We start from the raw sequence: 16,493 nt of genomic DNA on the forward strand, positions 1-16,493 counted from the left end.
GGTAATTAATGCCTGATATTGATCCCTGGCTCATTCATGGAATTGGGGAGCTAGACGTATGCCTGTTATATTGCTTTGAGTTTGAGTGGATGGTCGGAAGGTGGTAGTGATGCTAAAATAGAGACACTATATTTATTTAACATTTATCAAAGGGATTGCTTTGTTCGGAGGCGTGCTTTGGGATTGGGTTCCTTCCAAACAGGGAAGAACTTTTGCAAGAAGCACGGTGGTTATTAATACTAATGCTTATATTTAGTGGTTTCGTTCGTTTATTCCAAAGTAAAAGTTGGCGAAGCGTTTGAAGGTAACGGATGGACATTTGGGAAAAAGGTTGGCGGTGGAATTATGGTTTATGGGGATAGGGAACAGGTTTTCTTACGATGGACCTCAGAGACTCTAAGCCAGGGAAGTAGGTGGTACAAATTGAAAGAGTGTTTGTTTGTGGATTCTGCGGTGGAAGAAGGTTAGGGAGCGTAAGTATGCCTTGAGATTCTTTTGATTAACAGGAATTCAGGATAACCTCATTGGAGGAGGGAATGGTGTAGGTTTGATAGGAATTTATCATGGGAGTCGGGATGATTACTGTTTCGGTGGCCTCGCATAGAAAGGGAACAAATAATTGAGAGTTTGATGTGATACGGGGTGGAACTGTAAAAGATTAAGTATTGTTGTTTGTTGGTTGATTTTATATGCACAGAAGTGTGGAATGTTTTGTCTTTCAATGATATTTTAACATCAAGGAAGGTGATTTGGGGGGAGGAAACGGTAAAATTGAAGGCGACAGAGGATGAAGCATTGAGGTCGGAAATTAAGGTTTTCAGGGATTAAGCACCATGCGATCAAAGGAGAAAATTATATAACGAATATATTTGAGCCACAATAGAGGTTTAAGGGGTTGTTTTTACGGGAATACTTTCTCTGTCAGACCAAGACAAAGGTTGGCATAGGAAGGGCTGAACCTTCATTTCCGATCTCAACGCTTCATCCTCTGTTTCCTTTACCTTATGTATGTATATGTGTATATATATATATATATATATATATATATATATATATATATATCCCTCCCCGGACTACAACCTTGACGTGGTGGAAGGGCTTGTGCGTTCCGATGACCCCTAGAGCTGTGCTGGCGGGAGTAATAATAATTGCTCCTGGTAGGGTCACCCATGCCAGATAGGTCGAAGGTTAGGAGCCAGACGAAAGGTAGTCCACGCAGCGTCTGTTCCTCAGTGAGGCGGCTGCAATGGCGTCTGACCCCAGTGGGGCGGCCAGTAAGTGATGGTGTCACGTTAAAAACACTATTGAGGAAGGCAACGGGAAACCACCTCAATTATCATTCCCAAGAAAAATATGATGGACAATAGAGATATTTTGAGCCCTGGCAACCACGGGGCTCGGCCCAATCGGCCGTGTGTCGTGCCCGGCAGTGGGGGAGGCAAGGCTTCCGCGGTCGTCATCCCACGAAACCCTTGCAAGGGAAAACCAGCAGCAGCAGGACAGAAGACGCAGGAGAAGAAGACGAAATTAGTTAGAATAGGAACGTGGAATGTTAGGACAATGATGAGGACAGGGAAATTTGAGAATGTTAAGCGAGAGATGGAAAGGGGAAATATAGATATTTTAGGTCTGTGAGAGTTAAGATTAAAGGATAGCGGGGATTACTGGAGTGATAATTATAGGATAATATACAGCGGCGGGGACGAGAGCCAACGAGGAGTTGCCATAGTATTAAATGAAGAGGTAGGAAGAAGCGTAGTCAACATAGAGCAGGTAACGGATAGAATACTACTAGTGGAGATAAAAGCAGAACCGACGAACTTAGTTATAATTCAGGTATACATGCCACCGAGCAACCATAAGGAAGAAGAGGTCGATAAGATATACGATCAGTTAGAGGACATGATCGCGTGTGTTCCTGCAGGGAAACATCTGATAGTGATGGGGGATTGGAATGCGACGGTAGGCGAAGGAAGAGATGGTGATGAGGTGGGCGACTACGGTTTAGGTACGAGGAATGACCGCGGGGAGAAAGCAGTTGAGTTCTGCAGGAGACAGGGGTTAGTCATCACCAACACTTGGTTTAGACACCACAAAAGACGCAGGTATACATGGAAAATGCCAGGTGACTCAGGAAGATATCAGCTAGATTATATCCTGGTTAGACACAGGTTTAGGAACAGTGTGATAAATTCGCACAGCTTCCCGGGAGCGGATGCGGACTCAGACCACAATTTAGTTGTTATGAAATGTAGCGTACGTTTCAAAAAGATAAGGCAGGGGCGGCGAGTTAGAAAATGGAATGTAGAAGCATTAAATGGGTTGAAAAGGAAGGAATACAAACAGGCGGCAGAGAAAATCATGGAGGATGGTAAAGGGCTTATAACTATCGAAGAAAAATGGGAAATGATCAAAAAAGGGTTGTCTAAAGCCGCAAAAGACACTATTGGAACCGTTAACGCTAAAAGGACTAGGAAACCATGGATCACGGATGAGATGATTACAAAGATGGATGAGCGGCGAAAATGGAAGAATATAAATACAGAATCAGGCAAAATGAAGTACAAAGAATTGAACAATAAATTGAGGCGGGCAACAAATAAGGCAAAAGACGCATGGTGGAAGACGCAGTGCGAGGATATGGAAAGTCTCCAGAGGAAGGGTGAAATCGGTGCGCTGTACAGCAAAGTTAAATCGTTATCGGGAAGTAAGAAAGGAAGAGCTATGCTAACAGTTAGAGATAAGGCGGGTAAGGTAATAGTTGACGCAGGAAAGATCCAAGAGATATGGAAGGAGTATATAGAAGAACTATATAGTAAAGAACTCAGACCAACAAAGTTAGACATTGAAAAAGAAAATGACGTAGAGGAAGACAGCTTAGGTCCAGGCATACTAGACAATGAGATAGAAAGGGCATTAAGGGAGATGAAACTAAATAAGGCCGTGGGGGTAGATAACATTCCTGTGGAACTTTTAAAATGCTTAGGAAAATGTGGGAGGAAGAGGCTATATGGGCTGATCCGTTGCATTTATGAGGAGGGAATCTGGCCGGAAGACTTTGTGAGAGCAGTTTTAGTTCCGATTCCGAAAAAGGTAAAGGCCACGTCATTTGAGGACTATAGGACAATTAGTTTGATATCCCACGCAGCTAAAGTTGTTCTCAGGATCATAAACAAAAGGATAGAGAGTAGGGAAAATGATTACTTAGGGGATGATCAGTTTGGGTTTAGGAAGGGGAGAGGTACGCGTGATGCCATTGCAGTAATGAGATTATTAATCGAGAGGAATATAGAACACAACCAGGATGTATTTGCCTGCTTCGTAGATTTCGAAAAAGCCTTTGATAGAGTGAATTGGGAAAAACTAATGGGTATATTGCAGAAAATAGGAATAGATTGGAGGGAAAGGAGGCTAATCCGCAACCTGTACATGTCTCAGACTGCTCAGGTGCGGGTGGGAAACGGGGAGTCAGGATGGGCAGTGTTAGGAAGGGGTGTAAGGCAGGGTTGCCCATTATCACCGTTGCTGTTCAACCTGTATGCAGAGGAAATGATCAAAGAGGCATGGGAAGAACTAGAGGTAGGAATGAAAGTGGGCGGGGAATTCGTAAAATCAGTTAGGTTTGCTGATGACCAAGCTTTAGTTTGTCAGTCAGCCAAGGGGCTGCAAGCATTGCTGAGTGAATTGGAAATTCAGTGCGACAGGTATGGGATGAGGATCAACATTAATAAAACAAAGGTTATGCAATTTTCTAGAAAGAAAAAGGCCAAGCTTAACATTAAAATAGGAGGGCAAAAACTAGAGCAGGTAGAACAGTTTACGTATCTCGGTAGTGTTTTGGACCAACACGGTCAAAGTAGTAGGGACGTAAGGAGAAGAATTGCGCTAGGCAAAGAGGCTTTCACGAGGAGGAGGGAGTTGATGACGGGGACTTTGAGTAAGGATGTTAAGAAAAGACTCGTAAAAACTTTGATATGGAGCGTAGCTATGTACGGTGCGGAAACGTGGTCATTGAAGCATGAGGATAGACGTAGACTGGAGGCTTTTGAAATGTGGGTGTGGAGAAGAATGGAGAAGGTGAAATGGACAGAGAAGAAAACAAATGAGGAAGTACTTGGTATGGTGGGCGAAGAGAGGGGTTTGTTGGGAGCAATCCTATGGAGGCAGGAAAAGTGGATGAAGGGGGTGTTGACCGGCAGTGGGATGTTGAAGACTGTGATAGAGGGTAGAATGTTGGGCAAAAGAGGAAAGGGAAGGAACAGGATAGGGATGTTGGACGGGATGAAGGGCGGAAGAAAGTACTCAGAGATGAAGAGGGACCTGGTGTAGAGTAGAATTTAGGGTTGTGTTTGTTAGTAGTCACAAAATATTTGTTTGGTAGTTGTGTCCATCGAAAAAACCTACCTTTACCGGTAGATTACCTTAAAAAAAAAAAAAATATATATATATATATATATATATATATATATAAGGATAATGAGAAATTTAAAAGGAAGTAGCGTAGCCACAAAAAGATATAAGGTTAGCCCTACTCTAGAATACTTGTCCATAGTATGGGATCCATGCGAGGTGAGACATTAAAAAGATAGAAAAAGTTCAAAGAAGGGCAGAAAGCTGTGTACTCGGGAGGTACAAAAGAACAGATGGTGTCAAGGAAATGTTGAACATACTGAAATGGGAGAGTTTTAAATATAGAAGAAAAAGGGGTAGGTTAGGCGCGACGAATAGAATTGCTAAAATTGACGAAGCGTGGGAAGATGTACCTGTATAGAAAAAGAAGGAAAAATCAAACTTCAAGGAAAAAAGACCATAATTTTATAATAAAATAAACGCAAGCTACAAATAAGAAAAAAATGCTTTTTCCTACACAGAATTATTGCTGAATGGAAGCAGCTGCCTGGAGATCTGCTTGAGCCCTTTCCATCCAATATTAGGAGTTCTGAGAATACCAAGTGTAAAGCAGCCACTGGGTGATAAACTTCATTGCTCAGTGATTATTATACTATTGTACTTATTCAATTATTGTTCCGCACGTGGTGTGGACGGCGTGAGAAGATGTATTGCAAAAGTAAATGGTGTGTTAACGGCGCGTGATTTTGAATAGTATATGAAAATGAAGAGTACTTACTTGATTATGGACGGAGTGCAGCGATGGACTGAGCATAGTATGTATTCCTATGGTGTGAACCTAGCCAATGTGTGATGGAAAAGGTGCGATTGGTAATCTTAAAGTGTCATTGTAGTATATAAGAGCATTTGGTCTCATATCTGTTCTTCTTGTGTACGTATGTATGTGCATTGTAAGAGTGACCGTTGCCACCAGGACAATTGCCTAGTTCCAACGAGATTTTTATAATCATATATATATATATATATATATATATATATATATATATATATATATATATATATATATATATATATATATATATATTGCATACTACAGAAGCAGTTTGCCGTTTATCAAATCGTACGAATCAAGAATGTCAAAACTTCAAATTAGGAAATGCGGAAAATTAAAATATATGAAGTAACAACATCCGGCACATGTGACTGTGGCAGGAAACACTAAATGTTTCCATTATTTACGAATCTCGCCACAAGCCGAAGATTTTTCCGTCGAAATCTGGCACAAGGTTACCTCAAAGACACACCAAAACCCAAGCAAAGTGATGGCTTTTAAGAATCCAAGAAAAATTCAACATCGAGCGGGACAAAAGAACTGAGGAAAAAGACGAAACTTGATTAATACCAGCCGTCTAATACCGAGCGGCACCTTCAAATCACCTTGACAAGTTATCCTTTGAGTATAAGCGCATATTGTCAAGCTGTTTTAGAAGGAGTTTCGGGGATTAGGGTCTTGAGTGAGGAGGAATTGCACGGAAGATATGCTTTCGACTGAGACAAAAGGTCACCCGTATAGGAAGGGCACCCGTCAATTCGTCCCAAATTCGTGGCTGTCACTTGCATTTCTTACGCACGCTTTGTACTAACCCAGTCAGAATGTTCCCCATGAATCCGTTTGGCTTGCAAAGAGGGGGACGGACGAGAAACGTTGATTTCAAACAGAGGAGCCCCTTGATTATGAGCAACTCCGAACGTTCTTCGATGGACCGAAGTAGAGCATATTTGCATCTTGAATTTGCATACGTCAATCCAGAGAATGCATTCGACAAGCAAGCTTTTTATAAAAACTATGATAAAATCTAACGGAAAAACCTCATGGTTTTTTTTCCGAAATAAACGTATCTCAAACTTGCCCAATATACGATAATCTCTCAAATAATATCCAAAGTACGTCAGTATGTTCATACCAGATTTACCCTTCACCTTTCGGACATTCTTGAATTTTATTCCTAAATCCTTCATCATTGACTAATTTCGTGCATGGAATTATAAGAAATTCTAATAATAATAGGATATTTGCACACAACTTGCATAAAAATTCGTGTTCCATACTGTCGCATGTAAGTTTGAATGGGACGTACGGCTTCATTCCTTCGCGTAAAACTTTCAAAAAATATTATCCAAGTGTTCTTTGCATCGGCTGTCGGTGTTTTTGTCTTGTAATCTGATAGTTCTTTTTTTAAATATTCTCGTTGTCCATTAAAATTTGCCTTGTTGAATAAGTATATTTTACGCTTTTCCTTTGATTATTTTCACGAAATTAGTTTTTAACTGTACAAAAATAGTCTGATCACTAATGGGTCACTGAAGGTCACTGATTTCGTCCACTATTTCAATGTTAGAAACGATTTCGGGCGTAGAAGTCACGAAGATATCTAGTATGCTTTGGCCCCGTGTTGGTGATTTAACAATTTGTTCTAAGGAGTGTTTTGTGAATATATGAAGGAGTTCTTGTCAGGAATCTCTGTTTTTTGCAGATTTTCCTACGCAGTAGTTGTCCCAGTCAATTGACGGTAGATTTGTGTCACCAGCGATTATAGTAATACTGTTGCTTTGTCTGCTGCTGAGAGTGGATATTTGTTCGTCGAGCTTGTGTAGGACATCTGTGTTAGAATCTGGGGGTCTATAAAATGAACACACGAATAGGCTTCTGCCGTAGTAGTCCTTAATGCTGCACCAAACGCTTTCTATGTCATCTACGTCGCATTCATATCGTTGGCTACTAAGATGTGACTTTACTGCAATGAATACTCCCCCACCCAACCTATTTGGTCTGTCCCTTCTGTAAATTGTGAAACCGTTTGGAAAAACCTCATTGTTTGCTATATCTCCCGTGAGCCAACTTTCCGTTCCAACTACTATGTCTGCGTTTGTACTGACAAAAATATGTTCAATATCCGATATTTTGTTTCTAATGCTACGGCAGTTTAATGTTATAATTTTAATATGGCTAATAACTTCTTGTTTTTCGGTTTTATGTACGCTAACAAAACTGTTTTGAGACGATTCGATGTGAACAGAGACAAAAGAATTACATTCACTTGCATTGCTATCTGTTATGTATGTAGAGGCACCAATTTTATTAAATTTACGTGAGTTATATGTTGTTTTAACGCAAGTGTTTGTTTGTTCAATTTTTTTGGGGATATGAGAGGCATTACCTGAACTGAATTGACAAAAAGCGCTGGATTCTACTTTATTTTTCCCAATATATGACCTACGCTCTTGCCTACCAGCTATGCTAAACCCTCGAAACGTGTTCGTGTAACCTACGCGCTACCAACTGCGATGCCTCGGCAGTATAATGGACCCCGGAGCGATTAAGGGGTACCCGACACGATGAGAGGACGGGCCTCAGATCAACGAAGTCCGCTCCGATTCCCCGGCAAAATCCCAGCAATCTCTGATTTAAACCCTCAATTCGGCTCCGAACGAGCCCTCCGCGGTCTGCACGCGGCACAATACTACATATACTTAATTTAATTGGGACCTTCAACTCTGCCTCGACTCGTTTCACCTCCGAGTGCAATGATTTTATCGTTGCATCCAAGGATGAGATGCGCGACGTTGTCTATTCGACCACATGACGGACAAATCGGCTAGCTGAAGGTGGTGCCTCACTTCCCTCGTCATGACTGTGTTCGCGATTAGGTTAAACATTCCACTACGTGCCTCATCGTTCGCCCTGCTGGTCGCCCAGTTTTTCCAAGAAATCGTTCTTTTTTATGTATTTTCTTGCTGCTCGGTAAGCGCTCTGACATACAGGGTCTCCACCCGAATTGCTTCTCCATCTCGCAGGAGAGAAGCGACCTTTTTCGTTTCTTCAAATGCCCGCCGGTGGCATTCGTCGCGCACGAGTTCCTGCCACGCGTCCTTGAGGAGTGCCTTGCGCCACGCGTCGTCACCGCCGAGGATGCGCAGGCTGAGCTTCGCGTAGACCACCTTCGCCTTTAGAGCTGTATCGGTTAAATTGAGACCACCCTGCTCAAACGGGCCATAGAGCTGGTTTCGGGACACTTTCTTTACGTAGCCATTCCAGATCATTTGGTTGGTCACTCTAATAAAGTATGCATTGTATTTAGCGGGTAAGGGCCACAGATGGGCCACATACCATATCCTTGGGATGACGATCTGGTTGAGGAGGCGGACGCGGGTCACGTTTGGGAGGGAAGGGAGTGAAAGCTTTCCAACACTCCATTTTACATGATGGTCAATAATTCCCCAGTTTCGCTCAATCGTGGGAGCCAACTCCTTCTCCCACCAGAACCCCAAGATTTTGAGCGAGGGCGCTTCTGACCAACCGATGGAGGTCGAGGGCCGGTCGCCCTTCAGCAGCAAAAACCCGGATTTCCTGTTATTGAGGAAGATACCACCCTGCTCATATGACGTTAATATGTCGTTGGCTAGAGCCATGTGGGACGGGTCGTCTACGAAGAGGGTTATGTCGTCAGCGTATGCGACGCCCAGGCAGACCCGGATGGTAGGCCCAGACCCAGGCAGACGTGACGGCGTACCCGGATTCCACTGCTCTGCAGTCGTCTGAGAATGGGGTCTAAGGCAAGGGCGAACAGCAGTATTGACAGTGAGCAGCCCTGCCGAACGGAGTTACTGACGGGGATGGGCGGCGAGGTGGCATTTTTTATCCTAATTATAGAGTATGTTCCGTTATACATCGTTGATACGGCACGAATGAAGTACTCGGGGAAGGCCATCTTCTTGAGCACGATGAGAATCCATTCGAGCCGGACCAGGTCAAATGCTTTCTCAAGATCGATAGCCACCAGTGATAAAAAACGATCGCCATACAAGGGGGCGGAAAAAATGATGTCGTGAATTAAAAGTGCTGCATCGAAAATGTTTCGCGTTTTCGACACGGCGTATTGGGATGGAGATACGACGATGTCGGCAGCAGCCGTCATTCTACATCGTAGGACGTGTGCCAATATTTTATAGCCTGCGTTTAAAAGGGAGATTGGCCTGAAGTCGTTGAACGACTTTGGCCGCGTCTTCTTTGGTATAAGCGTTATCACGGCGGTCCTCTGACTTGCAGTCAGAGAGCCGCTAGCTAAAATGCAGTTAAAAAAGTGGGTTAAAATAGGTTTTTAAAACATCCCAGTACGCTACATAAAATTCAAAGGGTAGGCCGTCCAAGCCGGGTGCTTTGCCCTTCGGGAACATGGAGGAGACGCAGTCCAGTTCGTCTGAACTTATGTCTCGACAAAGATCGTCTTTTTGATATGTGGGAAGCGTAGGGAGAGGGGGAGAGGGGTGTGTCTCCCTCCTTCCATGGAGGATACCTGTTAAAGGTGTTTTGAAAGTGCCGGGCCGCTTCTCTAAGGAGGTCGGTGTCACCGGCGGCAGATTCTCTAACAGGGATTCTGTCTATATCGGAGCCAGAGTTGGATTTCATCCAGCGCCGAAGCTCAGATAGCGTTAGGGGGCCCCCTTTATCCGTGTCCAGGTCTCTTTGCCACTGTTGGAGAGCGTATTTTTGGAGCTCGTGGCCCAGGATAATTTTTTTAGGGACAACACCTGGGCGTGGAAACCCTCCGGCGCAACATCCTTAGGCAGGAGCTCTTCCAGCGCTCGGCGGTAGAAGGAGATGGTGTAGTTCTTTTCCCTACGCCACTCGAAAGTTTGCCTTTTGATGTGGGTGACAATGCGGGGTTTGAATACCTCGTCCCACCATACAGAGAGGTTTGTACCGGGACTGAGTGCCGCGATCAGTGCACAAACCCGGGTGCGGATAGAATCACGACGAGTCGCGTCCTCCAACACGCGGAGGTCCATGCGCCACATGGAGCCGCAGCGGTGGACGTGCGCGCCTGGGGTTGTGTCCGGGCACGTAACTCTCATGATCACTGCGCAGTGATCAGAGAAGGACACCGGGAAGGTGTCCACTGTCGGGACATCATTCTTTAGGGATGTAGAGACGAAGAGGTAGTCAACCCGCGTCCGAGAGTTAGGCCCCGATCGCGTGAAGGGGGCGGGACCGGCGCAATAAGAACGCACTGCGTCAATCGCTCCAATGGAGTCGAGCATCAGTGAGAGCGCCCGGCTTGGATAGTATGTCACCCTATCCCTGTTCGAGGCACTATCCTCTCGGCGGTAGATGGAGTTAAAATCTCCGCTCAATATGGCCTTCCCCGAGAAGGAATACAGGTAGGGGAGGAGAAGTTCATTAAAATATGTTTCGCACTCTGCCCTCCCGCGCTCACCGGAGTGAGCGTAAAGGTTTGTGATTTGGATACCATTCACGATAACGGACGTTATTCGGCCCGAGGGGTGGCGGCGAACATGAGAGAACGGAGTGCCATTTCGGACTTGGGTGGTGGTGCCAGAATGACTTTCGGCAAAATTCCCAATAGCCTTAAAGATGTTTGCATCCCATACTATGTCCTTCTTTACCTCTTGAAGGAGGATTAAATCAGCCCTAAGATCGCGGAGAAAACGTCGGAGGACTACAATTTTTAAAGCGCTATAAACGCCAGCAATATTAAGCGAAATAATATTCATTGGTGGAATGAGAGGACAGCTATGAGCACCGGACATCACTTACCAGAGTCATGGTCGTGGCTTACGTCGCGGCTCGAACCCGGGCGACGAGTGCTTCGCCGCTTTCCGGGACGCTTCGTCCGACGGGTCGACGATCGAGGTCTCGAGTTGTCACCCCATACCTCCCCCCCGACCTCGTCCAAAGAGGAAGACCCAGCCGTGGTCTCTACGAAGAGCGGGTTACTCGGCGGCATTCCAAGGGGGGCCCTCTTCGAGCGAGCAGAGCTGTGGGCCGTCCCAGCCCAGGCGGTGGCCTCAGGGGGGGGGCGGGGTTGCGGACTGGTGGTCCTCTGCCGAAGGGGCCCCGTCGGGAGAAATTAGAGGGGATCGGTCGAATTGGTCCGCCTCTAGAGGAGCCCTGGGAAGATCGTCGACACCTTGGCTGTCCTCAAAGGAGAAGGACGATGGAATGTCTGGGATTGTTGATGTCGACAAGGTTTTGCTCGTACATGTGTCAACTTCCGCGGCCGGTGATATTTTCTTGATTTTCCGTGATACCGTAATCGAGGGGCCCGCCGTTGAGGAAGGGGGACAGTCGCAATCGGATACATCCTCCCCCGCTGTCACCCGTGATTCTCGGGGAGTTGGAAGCCCGTGAAGCAAGGATTGCGGGGAGAACGCATCGTTGGCGTGGCCAGAGAAAGGAAGGACGCAGGATGATCTGTCCTCTTTTGACGGGGTCACGGAGATAGGAGCCGGTGGTCGTGAGTGTGTATCCGAGCTGGTAGGGACCGCAGCTTGATCGATGTTCGAAATCAGCAGTGCAGTGTCGTCCGTCCTCTTCTTCTTCGGATCCCTTTCTTCCGTTGACGACTTTCGCTCCCTCTGAAATTTCCCTCCAAGTGGAGGGGGATGCGGGGATTCGGCGGGAACAGCTGGGGGCGCACCCTCGATAAGTATCAGCGACCGACCCTCCCATCCACAGCCATCTTGGGCTCATCCACCTTTTCAGCGGTGTTCGGGTTGGAGGCCAACAACATTGCCTCCGCATAGCTCTTCCCTCCCTGGTTCCGAGGGCAGGTCTGGCGCTCGCCTTCTTGGTTGCAACGGGCGCAGGTGCGGCGCTGACCCTTGTAGATGATGATGGCCAGGTTTCCGCCGATGTGGAGGTACGAGGGGATATTTCTTTCGACCGTCATCCGCACCACTCTCGTACCTGTCAACACGCGCGCCATTTTGTCGCACTCCCACCTGTTCTCCCACGAGCGATGAATTTTTCCAAAACGTTGAAGCTCGCCTGTTATAGCTTCCAATGGGGTCTCCACGGGGAGACAAAGAACCCTGACATTACAAGGGCTACCGGAGGTCTCGACAATAGCAATCGTCGTCCTCGGATCATTTTTGGATGGAAACGGTAGTTTTCGTGGGATATTATCTAGAATCCTCTTCATAATAGCTTCAGTTGCCAACTTCAGGAATACCAAATGGCGGTTATATCCAAATTGGATCGCCACAATCTTTTCGGGTGTGAGGCCCAGCGACTCTAGTGTAAAAGGTGGACCTCCAACGGATTAGGGGACTTCGCCTTCTCATCAACTTGCAAGGCGAGCGTGTTTACATGACGTACGACCATTTTGAAACAAATCAAATGGAGCACGCCAGCGCCAAAAAAGAAGAAGAAGAGCGCACTGATGGCACTCCAAGAAAAAGAAAAAAAACACTCGTGTGCACTCCCTCCCCGCTACACGCACCCGGCGGTAGCAAAGAAAAAGGAGCCCAAGCTCTACACAACAGGAGTCAAGGTCAGTCTTGATCCAGTAAACAAAACGGAAGCACGGCCTTCCCGGCGGAAAAAGTCCAGAGTCAAACTGCACGCTTCTTGATGAACTGGGCGGCCAACCGCCGCTTGAAACAAAACACGATCGGAACCTCGATTTCCGAGAGAGTCCGGCAGTGCCGCTCTCCAAATCCCGGCGGCCGAAGCCTCGGACGCCGGCGAAATTCAGACACTCGGTGAACACGGACACGTCCTGCTATCGAGGCGTCCTCTTAAACTCTGAAATTTTGGGGCTTTTAAAGGAACTAGACGTTAAAAGTTACTGTTGCGGCATCTCCCGCAGTTTCTTTGGAATTAGTTAATGTATTTATTTATCGTATTAATTGCGCGAGGTTGAGACTTACAGTCCCTTCTTCCGCCTAACCCTTGGGCATTACAGACATGAAAATTAACATGTTCATTTAGTCCAAAAATGATATTAGCCTATGGTGATTGGCCATTCAATTATCAGACGAAATGGCATGCCACAAAATTTAGAAGAAAAAGGTATATACATATTTACTAGATAAAAATGATTGACGACACAACGAATACCAAATTAACATGCGTAAAATTGTTGATTAATGGACGAGATAGAGCAGAGAGTAGATTGTGCTGACTTCTTAGAACAGAAAATGTAGTCTAACATTCATTTTCAAACGAAAGAACCAAACAAGGGAAAGTGAAGTATGATCCTAAAGCGTCAATTGTCACTTAAGTGGGTGAACACACACACGTCACGAGAAGGAAATTCTCTGGAGAAAATAGGACGTGCTATTGAAGCTTCTCTACTGACGCAGTCCGCTGATGTCCGTGAATCAATAAGGAAAACAACAAAAAGGAGGTTCATCTTACATTATTACACACATTTCATCCTTATTATTTGTTTATCTATCCAGGATAATGGAAAAAATAACAACAACAAATGTTTCATCTATTCTGAAGGCATACATTGCGGATTTTTAATAAGGGAGAGACAGGATTTCAAAAAGTCCTTCGATGGTTGTTGAATGGACAGGTTTGATAAGCATAAAAAATCAAATGCCTACCGCAGCATTCCAATTTGAGGAATAGAATGGGTCTTACACAATTGTGTTCACTATTGATCATTACTATAGTTTATTGATTTTTAATTTGAGGAATAGATTGGGTCTTACACAACTGTGTTCATTATTTATCATTACTAGAGTTTATTTATTTTTCAAAGTTTATTTTATTTTCAAAAAAGTCACAAGAATTAAAAAAGATATTTCAATAAATTTCAAAGAAATAAATCAGCAGAGTAAAATTAACACAAAGAGGGATCCAAAAACATTCATGTATATAAGGCTGAGTACAGAAACAAAGCATTAAGTTCAGAGGGCCAAACAGAGATCTCATGAAGGGCTCAAGATAGATATTCTCTTGGAACAATGCAGAAAATAGTCAAATGTAAAAGGAAACAAATGAGTATGATAGTATACAGACTGCAGGGAACAGAGGAAATAAGAAAATTAGAGGAATATGGACTGAGGGCTGATGTAAAAACTTTTAAGAAAGAAAACTGCAGATGTAATAATGGGAAACGAGGATTTCGCATCGAGATGGAACAAATTGTAAAAGGCTGAAATATATACAGCACAATTTCGTGCAAGAATTGTATTAAGAAGATTTAGGAAATATTCTGGAAATTCTGGAAGAACGGTAAACAGTTTATGCAAACTTATTCAAACATTGTGGCATTGTAAAAGGAAAAAGATGGGCCATGCTAGAAAAATACAAAGAGAAAACTTGCATTTTTAAATGTGTTGGCGCTTATATTGATGATAACCAGGACAAACAAGCATTGATGAAGTTCTGGACAGAGTGAGACAAGTACCCTTTGATAGAAGCTAGAGAAAGCAGAATAAACAGGTAAATAGGGCATTTCAGTTAAGTTGAAGAATTTCATATAAGCCTACAAGATAATTGTAGCATTGTACAGGGTTGTTGAAAGCCAAGCCATCCTCAGAAAAGAGGGGGAATCAGAATGCTTGATAGCTCCTATGCTTATGTGCACGATACCCTGTAATGCACCGAGATTGCATGTAAATCTCATTGGGGCAGAGTAGACGCAATAAAGGAAAGAGGAAGACCTAGTCATTGAGATATTTGAAAGATATACTTCTTTCATAATTTATTTCTAATCTCAAAATAAGTTTTTAGTCATGCAGATGATTGGCATTGCATTAAAAATATTTGGGCATCACTACAGTAGTTCCATCAACACCCAATTTGCTGAAATATTTTTGAATATCATATTTATACCTATCTTGCTTCCATTTATTTTAATCCATCTTCCATGCTTTAAATTGTTTGTAGAGTAATTTTCCATTATTAAGTCATTCCACATAGATCTTACTAAAGGGGGGATTTAAGCTCAATACATATATTGGTTGCTTACTCAAGCAACCAACGTATGATCATTAATCATATTCATTTGAGCCCTCAGCTCATCCAACATCAAGTTTGGTGTGAATGGAAATTTTATTTTATACGAGCCTGTTTCCCTAGTTTTTTCCCAATTCAGTTTACCAGATTCAAATGAAACAGAATAAACTACAAACATTTACCCTTTCCAAATCATTTCATTTGCAGATACCTAATTGCACACTTTATGTAAACTGTGACTGAACTGATCACGGCAATGCTCAATGAAATTCTATGTTTGATATTTTAGATTGAGAAACTTCTCACCGTATTCCATTGAAAAATCAATGTAGGAGTCTTGCCCTTGGTTTTACATCACACAAGGTAGTGACCTATGCAAGTTAATATGAATAAATCAGTAAATTAATGGCCTTTGAAAGGTGCCCACGGTAATTGCCCCCATGAGATCACAATAAACAAGAAACCTCTTTTTCATTTTCAACAAGATACTGTTTTCTTGAATGTCTTTGCTAATGAATTAAAATGTTTGATGACTAAAAAGAATATTAAAGCAATAGATTAGTCCTTACACAATAGTGTACCAAAGTATAATTAGCTAAAAAATCACTTATCAGATCACATAAGTAGCTCACAAATTCTTCATTGCCTCATTTAATATTGAAAAAGGGATCATACCTATTTTTAATAGCATAAACATTGAAGAGTAATAATTCAGTGTAGCACCGCAAAATTAACGATATTTAACCAAGAATGTCTAAAGAATAGAGGAATAGATTTGGCAAATCACAATTATGCGCACACAAATCAATACCTAACATATATCACATACAGGGACGGAATGTTCCACAAATTCATCTTTACTTATTTCAAAGTGATTACCTGCATCACTTATTTATAATTATGTCCTTTCGAGTATTTATTCTAAACATAAACGATATTCCATGCATTATTTCTCCAATTATGCTCAAGCGACGAATGCAAATTAAAGAGAAGTATTTACAATAAAAAATCAAACAAGTTCTGAGTTGAAATCAACTAAATATATGCCGCATATAACATACGTATCGCTAAACAAAATTAATTTAGACATTACATTCATAAAATAGAGTGAGTAGTTCAGCATAGTTTTTACCAGATACTTTTTCGAAGAACCAAAATTGCTAATTTCACTTCATTTTTCCCTCAACCATTCTGGATATTTTTAATGCAAAATAATAGTTTTGAACGCACTCATACGCTCAACTCTAATGGTTTTAATGGGTCACGTGATGATCGCCGATGTAAACAAACCGCTGCCATTTTGAAAATAAACACAGGCGGAGTTACTAAGGTAGGAAACCCTGGCCGGGGTGTGATTCCGACCCGT

Source organism: Hetaerina americana, unplaced genomic scaffold (assembly GCF_022747635.1).
Source record: "Hetaerina americana unplaced genomic scaffold, ioHetAmer1.1.p SCAF_2, whole genome shotgun sequence".
In the NCBI taxonomy this organism is placed as follows: Eukaryota; Metazoa; Arthropoda; class Insecta; order Odonata; family Calopterygidae; genus Hetaerina; species Hetaerina americana.